Consider the following 9997-nt stretch of genomic DNA (forward strand, 5'->3'; position numbering starts at 1 on the left):
ATAAAGGAGAGAGGCTGGACCTGGGGTGGAGACACGCCCGGGTATGAGCCCGGGGGTAGGGTGAATGGGAGGTGTCTGGCTCAGGCTGACGGAGAAGAAGACCCTACAATGACCATACTGGGTGGTGGAGGGAGAATCAACATTGACGTCTTGATGGTAGGCGGTGAGGCAATACAGAGTTGGTGGTCCAGCTGCTCCTGAGGCAGATGAGCAGGGAGGCCAGGGTGGCAGGCACTGCTAGGAATGGACTGGGTTTTCCAGGTGTTCCCAAGAGAGGAGGAGAAATCACCTCATGGGGGAAAGTGAGCACAAGGAGGTCAACCCAGGCTCCTGATCAAACGGAGAGTGTGAGGGGGCAAATCGTCAACTCCAGAGATGGTGGCCTAGGAAGCAGGGACCATGGGTGAAGTGAGGGGACACTCAGAGAAGAGAGAGAGATGAGTCTTCTGGGTGTAGGGGGAAGAGAGGCCCCAGGACAAAGGAGCACAGGGGCACAGTGATGAGGATGGACTGGCTCTGTTGTGACACTGCAGGAATGGCTGGATCTTTGTCCTGAGGGCTTAGTTTGGGGGGGCTACTGGCCTCATGAGGGCCCCCCTCTCAGCAGCCTGGACAGATGCTCCCGCTCCTGATAGCTCTGTGGCCACCACTGTTCCCGGAAGGGCTCTGCCTCCATCTTCTATCAGACATTCCTGTCCAGTCCCCGACTGCCAGCGAGGGAGCCTGGGCCTCAGAGCCGTTTGCCGTGGAGGGACACAGGCTCCTTGGAGAAGCAGGCTGATCTTATTTTTCTCCGTAACCCACGGCCTAGCAAAGCGCCAGCCTATGGGTGGGCCATTCAGGGGCTCGGATACTTCTTAAATTAACTCAAAGCAGTAGAATAGCAGAGCTGGAGGAAGTGACCACTGAGCTCACAGAGTTCACTGCCCACACCCCCATTCTACAGATGAAGAAACAGAGGCCAAGCAGCCAAGGTCATGCTGCTCTTTAATGCTGGCCTCTGTTGGGCATACCAAGTGATGAGCTGCACTGAAGGGCCTGAGAGGGGGCTCTGGGGTCAGACAGCTTGGGTTCAAGTCCCACCCCTGCCATTTACTAGCTGTGTGATTAATGACTGTCCTTCCTGTAAAGTGCCACCTCATTTGTTTGTCATGAACACAGAGTTCCTTGAACAGCAGGACAGAATTCTTTAAAGGTTTGCTGTTGCTTTTGTTACTATTATCACCAAGTGAACCCTGAAATGAAGAACAAAGACAGCAAGATTTTTTATTTTAAAAGATTTTAAAATACGATGATGACTGTTTGATTTAATCTATTCAAGTTTGCATTTGACCATTATTAACAACTGCACAATGGATGACTTTTGAGGAAATGTTACTTCATGTCTTTAATTCTCACTAACTACACAGGCTATTCAACAGGAAGCAATTTTTTTTCCAGGAAGAGGGACAAAAAGTTAACAATATCTCTGTACCTCTCGGTTCCCAGTGAGTTGGTTGTGATCTGTCAACCCAACTTTGGGGAAATGCCCTCTCCTCCTGGGCTCGCTGCACTGCCACGTGGCCTCCAGGGGGCGATTTACCCCCACACGAATCCAGTATCTTGGTTCATATCTTTGCTTCAGATCCCTCAAGGACTGCCCATGCACCAGGGCCCCATCTGCCCCGCCAGTCTCACCTGCTGGCCTCCAGGAAACTATCCTGGGTCTCAACCATCCTCTGTTCCTATGCCCGCCCCACTACTCTTCATTTTGTCCTTCAAGTGTGGGCTCCTGTGGCTTGCCACCAAGCAGGGGTCTCCCAGTCCTCCACCTTGGGGAACTGCATCGTCCTGCACAGTGCCTAGCGAAACTGTGTGGAGGCCAGAAGAATACAGAACAACAGGTGCTCAGAGGGGCTGCCTTTCCCACTGCAGGGGCCCTGGAGAGCTTTCTCCCAGCTGGTTATTCACAGGCGCTGAAGCTGTGGAATCTCGATCTTACCAATTTAAAGGGCATCATCACTAATTACAAAAGAAATCATTTTTTCAGTAGCAAAAGGAGAAAAGACTTTGTGCCCCATGCCCCCATCTTTCTTCCTCCGCCTTCAGAGGTGATTCTCACTCTCTGGGCAAGGGTAGAAAGCAACAAACAGAATATTATTTTTCAATGATTCTTCTTTCCCACTCTGAAGATTGCATCCCAAGACTGATGAAGGCTAGGATGGTTTGGCTTCCCTGTACTGAGTATTCAGAGGCTCAGGGTGGAGGGGATTAGGGAGATAATTCAGCATTATGGAACCAAACAGAGACATTAAAAGGTTCTACTCTAAACAGAAAGGAAGCAGGATGCTATAGAAATGGGAAAACCATCATTGGAAATGAAATAACGAGTTACAAGACAATAAACATGAAGATGTAAAAAAGAAAAAGTATATCAAAATACAAAAAGGTGGGAAAGGGAGATGGTAGCAAGAAAAGATAGATTTTTTTCTCTTTCTTTTTCCTTTTTCTCATTATTCTTAGGATGTGTTGGAGCCTACGTGATTATCAGTCTAAAGGAAATAGATATGATAATGGGTTGATATACTTGAAAAATAGGGTAACCACAAATCGAAAGCATATAATAGAGTTGAAAAAAAAAAACCAAAAAAGAAACAAACTCTAAATGGCTTAAAGACTTAAACATTAGACAAGACGCTAAAAAACTCTCAGAAGAAAACATAGGCAAAACATTATTTGACATATATCTCAGCAGTGTTTTCCTAGGGCAATCCACCCAAGCAACAGAAAATAAAAGCCAAAATAAACAAATGGGACCTAGTTACACCTATCAGCTATTTCAAAGCAATAGAAACCATAAGCAAAATGAAAAGACAACCTATGGAATGTGAGAAAATATTTGCAAAAGATGAGACTGAACATGGCTTAACTTGTAGACTATAAAAATAGTTCATACAACTTAATAAGAAAAAAAAATAAACAACCCAATCCAAAAATGGGCAGAACAACTAAACAAACAATTCTCCAATGAAGATATACAAATGGCCAATAGGCATATGAAAAAAAGGCACAATATCGCTAATTATCTTAGAAATGCAAATCAAAACTACAATAAGTTATCATCTCACACTACTCAGAATGGCCACCATTCAAACATCCACTCACCATAGATGCTGGAGAGGCTTGGAGAAAAGGGAACCCTCCTACATTATTGCTGGGAATGTAGTTTGGTGAAGCCAATGTGGAAAACAATATGGAGATACCTCAAAAGACTAAAAAAAGACATCATTTGATCCAGCAATCCCACTCCTGGGCATATATCCAGAGGGAACCTTAATTTCAAAATATACCTGCACCCCAATGTTCACAGCAGCATTGTTTTCAATGACCAAGACATAGAAGCAACCTAAACGCCCACTGACAAATGACTGGATAAAGATGTAGTATTTAGATATAAAAGAATATTACACAGTTGTAACAAAGAAGGAAATAATGCCATTTACAGCAACATGGATGGACTTGGAGATTATCACACTAAAGTGAAATAACTCAGACAGAGAAAGACAAGTAACATATGATACCACTTATATGTGGAATTTTTAAAAAAGATACAAATAAACTTATTTACAAAACAAAAACAGACTCACAGACTTAGGAAACAAACTTAGGAGTTTGGGATTAACAATTACAAACTACTATATGTAAAACAGACAAACAGCAAGGATTCACTGTAGAACACAGGGGAAAATGTTCAGTATCTTGCAACCTATAATGGAAAAGAACCTGAAAAAGAATAGACTATGTATATGTACAACTGAATCACTATGCTGTATACCTGAAACTAACAAAACAGCTGTATATCTGAAACTAACTAAACATTGTAAATCAACCACATTTCAATTAAAAAAAAAGATAAGCTCTAAATAGCTGTATTCAAAGAAAATCTTCAAATCTTACCTCCTACAAAAAGTAAAATGGGAAGCTTGAGCAGGACCAAATTATACTGAATGAGAGGTTACATACCTTCTCCAGCACGTGGCCCATGGTACACATACATCGTGTTTTCCTTCAGGTAAGAATGGCCCTTACTGCCCAGGGAGCGAGTCCTGCTGGGACAAGGCCTCTGTGGCAGTGGCCTCCTTGTCACCGCTCCATCTCACCAGAAGGCCAGGGTTTTCAGAGGGGAGGGAACACAGAGCTCATACACTTCAGATATATTTCCTGAGAAAAACTGTGGAAAGACCAAATTCACCTGCAGTGCAGGAAACATGAGCACGGCCCCTAAGCAGACTGACAAACCCGAAGCAAGACGGCCCGATGTTCACATCGGAACCAGAACAAAAACCGTCTGGCCCCAGTTAAACGATCACCATCTCACCTGCAATGAACTGTTCGTACTCATTGTCAGGGATGTTTCTGTTGAGACTTGAGAGATCAAAAAAGTCAGACCAGGGAATCCGGACCTGGTGGATGTCCAGGCTCTGCTAATGGTAGAGGCGGCCCCAAGGGGGTATCACCAGCACCGACTCTTCCATTTTCAGCAGGGTCTTCAGGAGGAAGGCGATGTGGATACAGACGCCCCTACGGAGGCTGAAGCCCTCCGGAGGGTTGACATAACACAGAAGGTACCTGGCAGGGAGCAAAGGAGAGCGGGTCTTCAGAGCCAGGTCTCTGCACAGGAATCCCGGCTTAGATAGAACAGATACAATGGGAATCTCTGCACAGCACATGGCCTAGACTCAAGACACGTTCAGCAGCTTCTGGTTTGTATAGTGGAGGCACTGCCCACCGATCTCTGTGTGGCCAATTATTTCGAGTCCGGGAGCACATGCAGAAGACATCTTGGCATCTGTCTATCAACGCTAAGCACCTGACTAGTACCTGAGCACCCGTTCTCCAGGGAATCTCAAACTTCTTGGCCTAAAGACCCCTGTACACTCTTAAATACTGAGGACTTCAAAAGGCTGCTGTTTATGTGGGTTAAATCTATCAATAGTTCCTGTGTTAGAAGTTAAATAAGAACTTTAAAAAATGCTTATGAGTTCACTTAAAAATAATAACAACCTATTACATGATACCATTAATACTCTTAAGCAAAAAATAAGTATATTTTTCTAAACAAAAATCATTAATGAGAGGAATAGCAGTGATTTTAATTTCTGAGAATCTCTTTTGGACTGGTGAGAGCTTAATTCTATCTGCCTCTACATTACCTGTTTTGTGATATCACAGACTAGGTTTTCCCTGGAAAACCCCACAGGAAACTCGGGAGTGCAAGAGTGTGCAAAAGGCAGGTGACTTCCCGGCGTTCCTACGAAAATAGTCTTGCATCTCAGGGGCCTCGGACTCACTTTGATAACTGCTGCCCTACCCTAGGCGAGACTATCCTACACAAGAGCCAGGCAAGTGTCCTGGCTTCTTTAATGAGTTACCGCAGCAACACCCCTCCCTTCTCTGTGTTAATGTTTCCCACAACCTCCATTACTGCAGATGAGGATGTAATCCTCAACTGAGGCCTCTAATCCCAGAAGACTACCAACCTTGAAAGGGAGGGCCCATCTACCATCTCTACACCCCGCACAGTCTATTTTGAGTCAAGCCCTAGATAACTGCTAATTGACACTGACACTTGTCTTATTCCTGAGTTTTAGCGAAGGAGCCAACATCTGGATGGAACTGAAATTTCCCTGCTGATATACAAGGCTGATAAACCACCCTATTCCAACATCTGATTCTGGGGCTCTTCAAAACGCGGGTAAGGCCCCGCTTCATAAAAGACGGGTCCTCCACCTGCCCTTCCCAGGGGTTCTGGGAGGCCGCGGCCACGCAGGGCTACCCGGAGTCGCGGTCCAAGCCCCAGGGCCCGAGGGGGAGGAAAGCCGGAGGCTGTGCCCCAGCCCTGTCCCCCCCGCCCCAACCCGCTCCCCGGCACCACAGCCCTCCCCGGCCGCCACACCAACCCGGATCCCACCCCGGTCCATGTCCACTGGCCCCGCCAACGGCGCTGCCGTACGTTTACCGTCTGTGAGACGCCGCCCCAGAAAGGATGTCGGCCGCCGACTGACGCGGCCAGAACTAGTGGCCCGGCCAAGCAAGCCGCCATCCCCAGCAGCAAACACCGCCATGGCCCCGGGCAGCTGCACACTTCCGGAGCCCGCTGCCTGCCCCAGAAGCGCACGCCAGCCCGCGAGGAGCGCGGCGTCTTTATCCATGGCAACGCCGCGGGGCCCTCCCCTAGCGCTTGCGTCTGCGTCCTCCCGAGGTTAGACGTGCGAGAGCAGAACTTTCGGAGCCAATGGGAGCAAGGGCGCGGCCAGGACGGGGGTGGGGGGAGGCTTATGGGGCAGCTGGGTGGGGCCGGGGCGGGCGGGGCCGCGCGGAGGTCCTCAGCTGCAGGTGGCACCGGCCGGAGGCTGGGGCAATGCTGCCAACAGTGGGCGGGGCGGCGGGGCGGCGGGGCGGCGGGGTGGGGGCACCCTCACCTGTCCTTGTGCGGGGCTCAGCCAGGGCTCCGCGGCCTCCGCTTGCACCGGAAGTGGACCCAGGCTACCGGTGGGCAAGATAGAGGACTGAGCCCAGGCAGGCACGGCTGGCCAGGTAGGGCACCTGAAGTGCAGATCCGCCAGGCCGGCTGCCGGCCTTGAATACGCGCTGCTAGGCAGTTTCCAAGAAGACGGGATCTGTCCCAAGAGGGGAGGTAGGGCAGGGTGCCAGATGCCTGGTTGGGTGCGGTCTTACAGGAGAGCCACGTTGAGAGGGTGCAGAGCAGCCCCTGTGTTGGCGGGGCTAGGAATTTGGGGTATAGGGTGGGGATGATGTGTGCCATTCCCTGTGGTCTCCCAAAGAACTCGCACCCCCAAGCAAAGGACCCTGCTCCCTCCACCCTTCACTGCATCCCCTGCCTTCCCCAGCACCACCGCCCCTGCCCCCGGAGGGTCCCATGACCTCTCCCCACACCAGGCACCGTCCCTGTTACAGGTACTTATCTCCTGGTGGTTCCAGCCCAAGGGTGGGGGCTGTATCTGACCAGTTAGGATGCCTGGAGCCTTTGTATGAAACCTCAGACTATAATGCAGGCGTGCACAGAGGCCCCTCAAACAGGATTCCCTGCATTCCCTCCCCACCACGCACCCACAGCGCAGCTGCCACACCAGGCCAAGCCTGCTGGAGGACCGCTGTTCCCTCTCCACCTGTCCCTGATCAAGAGTGCACCGCCCACACTGCTGGGTATTTAGTGGGCCTTAGAAGAGCAGCTGGTATTTTCATGGACAAATATTTGCTCTTTTGGGAAGAGTTGAGTGCAAAGGGATGTAGGGTATGCCTTTTCTGTTGTCCTGGAACTGGTGACTAGGATGCAAACTTAAGTCAAAGCAGTTTTTAGAGAGAGCCGCAATATATCTTACCCAAAGATCACTGTTCCCCTACAAAGGCAACACCACCTGGCGGGTGGGGTCCTGGTCCCTCTTTCTGGAGGTTGGGCTTTGCACCCTCCAGCTGGGACAGAGCCCGAAACAGCTCTGAACACGCTCCAACAGGCTTTCCCAGCACAAACTGCCTTTATTTTGAATCTGGCTGAAGGAAGCAGCTGAGAAATCTGGGTAAATCTTCCTGGGTGTAACCATGCCTTTTGTGCTGAATGAAAGAGCGGCTCTCCACATGCTAACAGCTTAGAACTGAATGTGTGTCGAAGCCTTCATGCATGTAGCATGTTGGGAACAGCGTTTCATGGTGAGGGGAACTCTATAACTTACATGTGTATGGGGAAGCCCTCACTCCAACAGGGTTTTCCTGCACAAACTGCCTTTATTTCGAAATTGGCTCTTGCTGAGAAATCTTGGTAAGTGTTCTTAAGTGTAGCCATGCCCATTATGCAGGATGAAAGAGCGGCTCTACACTTTTTCACATCTCAGAAATGAATGTGTGTTGAAGCCGTCATTCATGTAGCGTGTTGGGAACACAGAATTTAGTGGTGAGAACTATGTAAATTACATGTCTATGATGAAGCACTCTCTCGAGCCGGGTATTCCAGTGCATACTGCCTTTATTTCGAAACTGGCTTCTCAGAAGCCTGTGGTCTCCACTGCAGGTCTGTCTCCAAACCCAGGGCCAGCATGGTAACTCTGCTCCCCCTGTCTATTCTGGAAGTTCTAGGTGTCCTCCATGGCCCTTCCACCATTATGTTTTTGGAAAACCCCGCAGATGGAATGGGCCTGAGAACAGGAGAGCTGGATGCCAGAAGCCACTGCCCAGTGTGAGGCTCCTGGGAGGGGCATCTCCTCTCCGTGGGCTCTGATCTAACCTCCCCTCTCCCCCACCCCCACCCCTCTCCTCCTGCATTTCCTGATTGATCCCTGGATAATGGTCCATACCAGGAATGACCTGGGAGAGGTTTTATGAGTCTTTAAGTGGAAAAAAAAAAGAAATCTTTAGACAAGTTACTGAAAGTAACTTCCAGCTTTACCGGGAAAGACCTCATTCCAATGTTTAAGGCTAGTTGACAGGGTGTCAAATTGCTTAACCACTCACATCTGAGCAAGTGCTACCTCTCTCTCCAGCTCCCCGCAGCATCCACCTGTGGCAACTTGGCCAAAAGAAGGCAAGAAAGCTCTTTCCCCTCGCCAGCACCAGCGTGGCTTTGGAGTCAGTGGAGGCTGAGAGAAAGAGCCCCGCCCTGAGGTTTGAGGGGCCTCCAGCCACAGCCAGAGGAGCGGGGGTTTTCAGAGTGGCCCAGCAGGGAAACCAGGCAAGGCCACCTGGCCCAAGTCTTCCCTGCCCAGAGAGCCCCATGAACTGCTTTGGGCCACACTCCCCGTTTGGGCCCCCTGCAAAAAGTTACCACGGGAGCCACACCTGAGAATGCAGAAGGACAGCCCTTTAGCCTGGGGTCCCAGCAGGTGTGTCCTGTGAGACCTGTGGCCACATAAGTTCCTTGTCTCTCCAGGTCACTGAAGGGACTGTGCTGGGCATCTTGGTGGTCAGGGACATGGGAACACCTCTAAACTCTGAAGAAGGACAGAGAGACTCTTCCTGGAAGCAAGGATTCCAGGGAGACCCCTTGCCCAGAACTGGGGGACTGTGTCCTGAGTAGACCCCTGGGAGGCAATGTGGGGCTGTGGGGTCCTCTTCTGAGAAGGGAGCAGGTGAGTTTTCCGGGGGTGGGGTCCTGCTTTGTCCAGACATGTCCTTGTGTAAGACTCATTTACAAACACCTCCAAGTCCACCTAGGGGTGGCCCCAGAGGTGGGGGTAGAGGAGGAGAGTGAAGGGTGCAGACTTAGGGCCCCCTGAGCCACCCAGGGAGCCAAGGGTCAGTGGGAACATCTTGGGAGTCTAGTGCAGGGGTGGAGGACGAGCACTAAGAACATGCCAAGTCATGCAATAAAGTGACCCATGACCACGAGACACAGGTGGCCGTACACCAAAAGAGGCAGATAGAAATTTAGACCCAGGATCTGAGAACCTTGAGAGGGGCTGGAGGGTCCCAGGAACCCTCAGGAACAGCTCTTCTAGGGGCACAGACATCCCAATACACACATTTCTCATGGAAGCTTTTTGGGGTGCAGAGTGAGTTACCAGGTTCCTGAACTTAGTATGGAATCACGGTTCCTGGCAATAAATTGCTGTCATTTGTCCCTGGACATGCACAGGGGAGCTGACTGCTGTGGGGGTCACTGCAGGACTAGAATCTTCTGGTGTCTGCTCTGTGACCACAGAAACCCAGGGGGATTTCTCAACAGGAGAACCTGGAGACCATGCCTGCAAGGACCACCCTCATGGGATGGCCAAGGAGCTCGTGGTACCCAGGTCACCAAGTGACGAAGTTGTGAGGTTGCCTGGGGAATCGTGGGGGCATGTAGATTTCTGAGGTCAGCACGTGGGCCCAGCACTGCTGGATGGTCTGCACAAAGAGGGGCCTGCCCTCCTGATGATGGCTCTTAACACCTGCAGGGAAACTGCTCCCAGGGCTCCTGGAGGTCCATATTGAGAGTGTCCTGCCAGCCTTGTGGGGTCACCTTCCC

General features: G+C 50.3%; 2 long non-coding RNA genes across 2 annotated transcripts; one reads left to right on the forward strand and one right to left on the reverse strand.

Moving 5' to 3' along the window:
- Window positions 1-966: 966 nt before the first annotated feature.
- On the reverse strand, window positions 967-6186 carry LOC140694786 (uncharacterized). Its single transcript, XR_012070424.1, has 4 exons — window positions 5999-6186; window positions 4358-4608; window positions 4003-4210; window positions 967-1235 (listed from the first exon to the last, which is right to left on the reverse strand). It is a non-coding gene; the product is annotated as an uncharacterized lncRNA (long non-coding RNA).
- A 1793-nt stretch (window positions 6187-7979) lies between these two features.
- On the forward strand, window positions 7980-9119 carry LOC140694788 (uncharacterized). The gene is made up of 3 exons (XR_012070426.1): window positions 7980-8230; window positions 8535-8655; window positions 8921-9119. It is a non-coding gene; the product is annotated as an uncharacterized lncRNA (long non-coding RNA).
- Window positions 9120-9997: the final 878 nt, after the last annotated feature.

Source organism: Vicugna pacos, unplaced genomic scaffold (genome assembly GCF_048564905.1).
Source record: "Vicugna pacos unplaced genomic scaffold, VicPac4 scaffold_104, whole genome shotgun sequence".
Taxonomy (NCBI): domain Eukaryota; kingdom Metazoa; phylum Chordata; class Mammalia; order Artiodactyla; family Camelidae; genus Vicugna; species Vicugna pacos.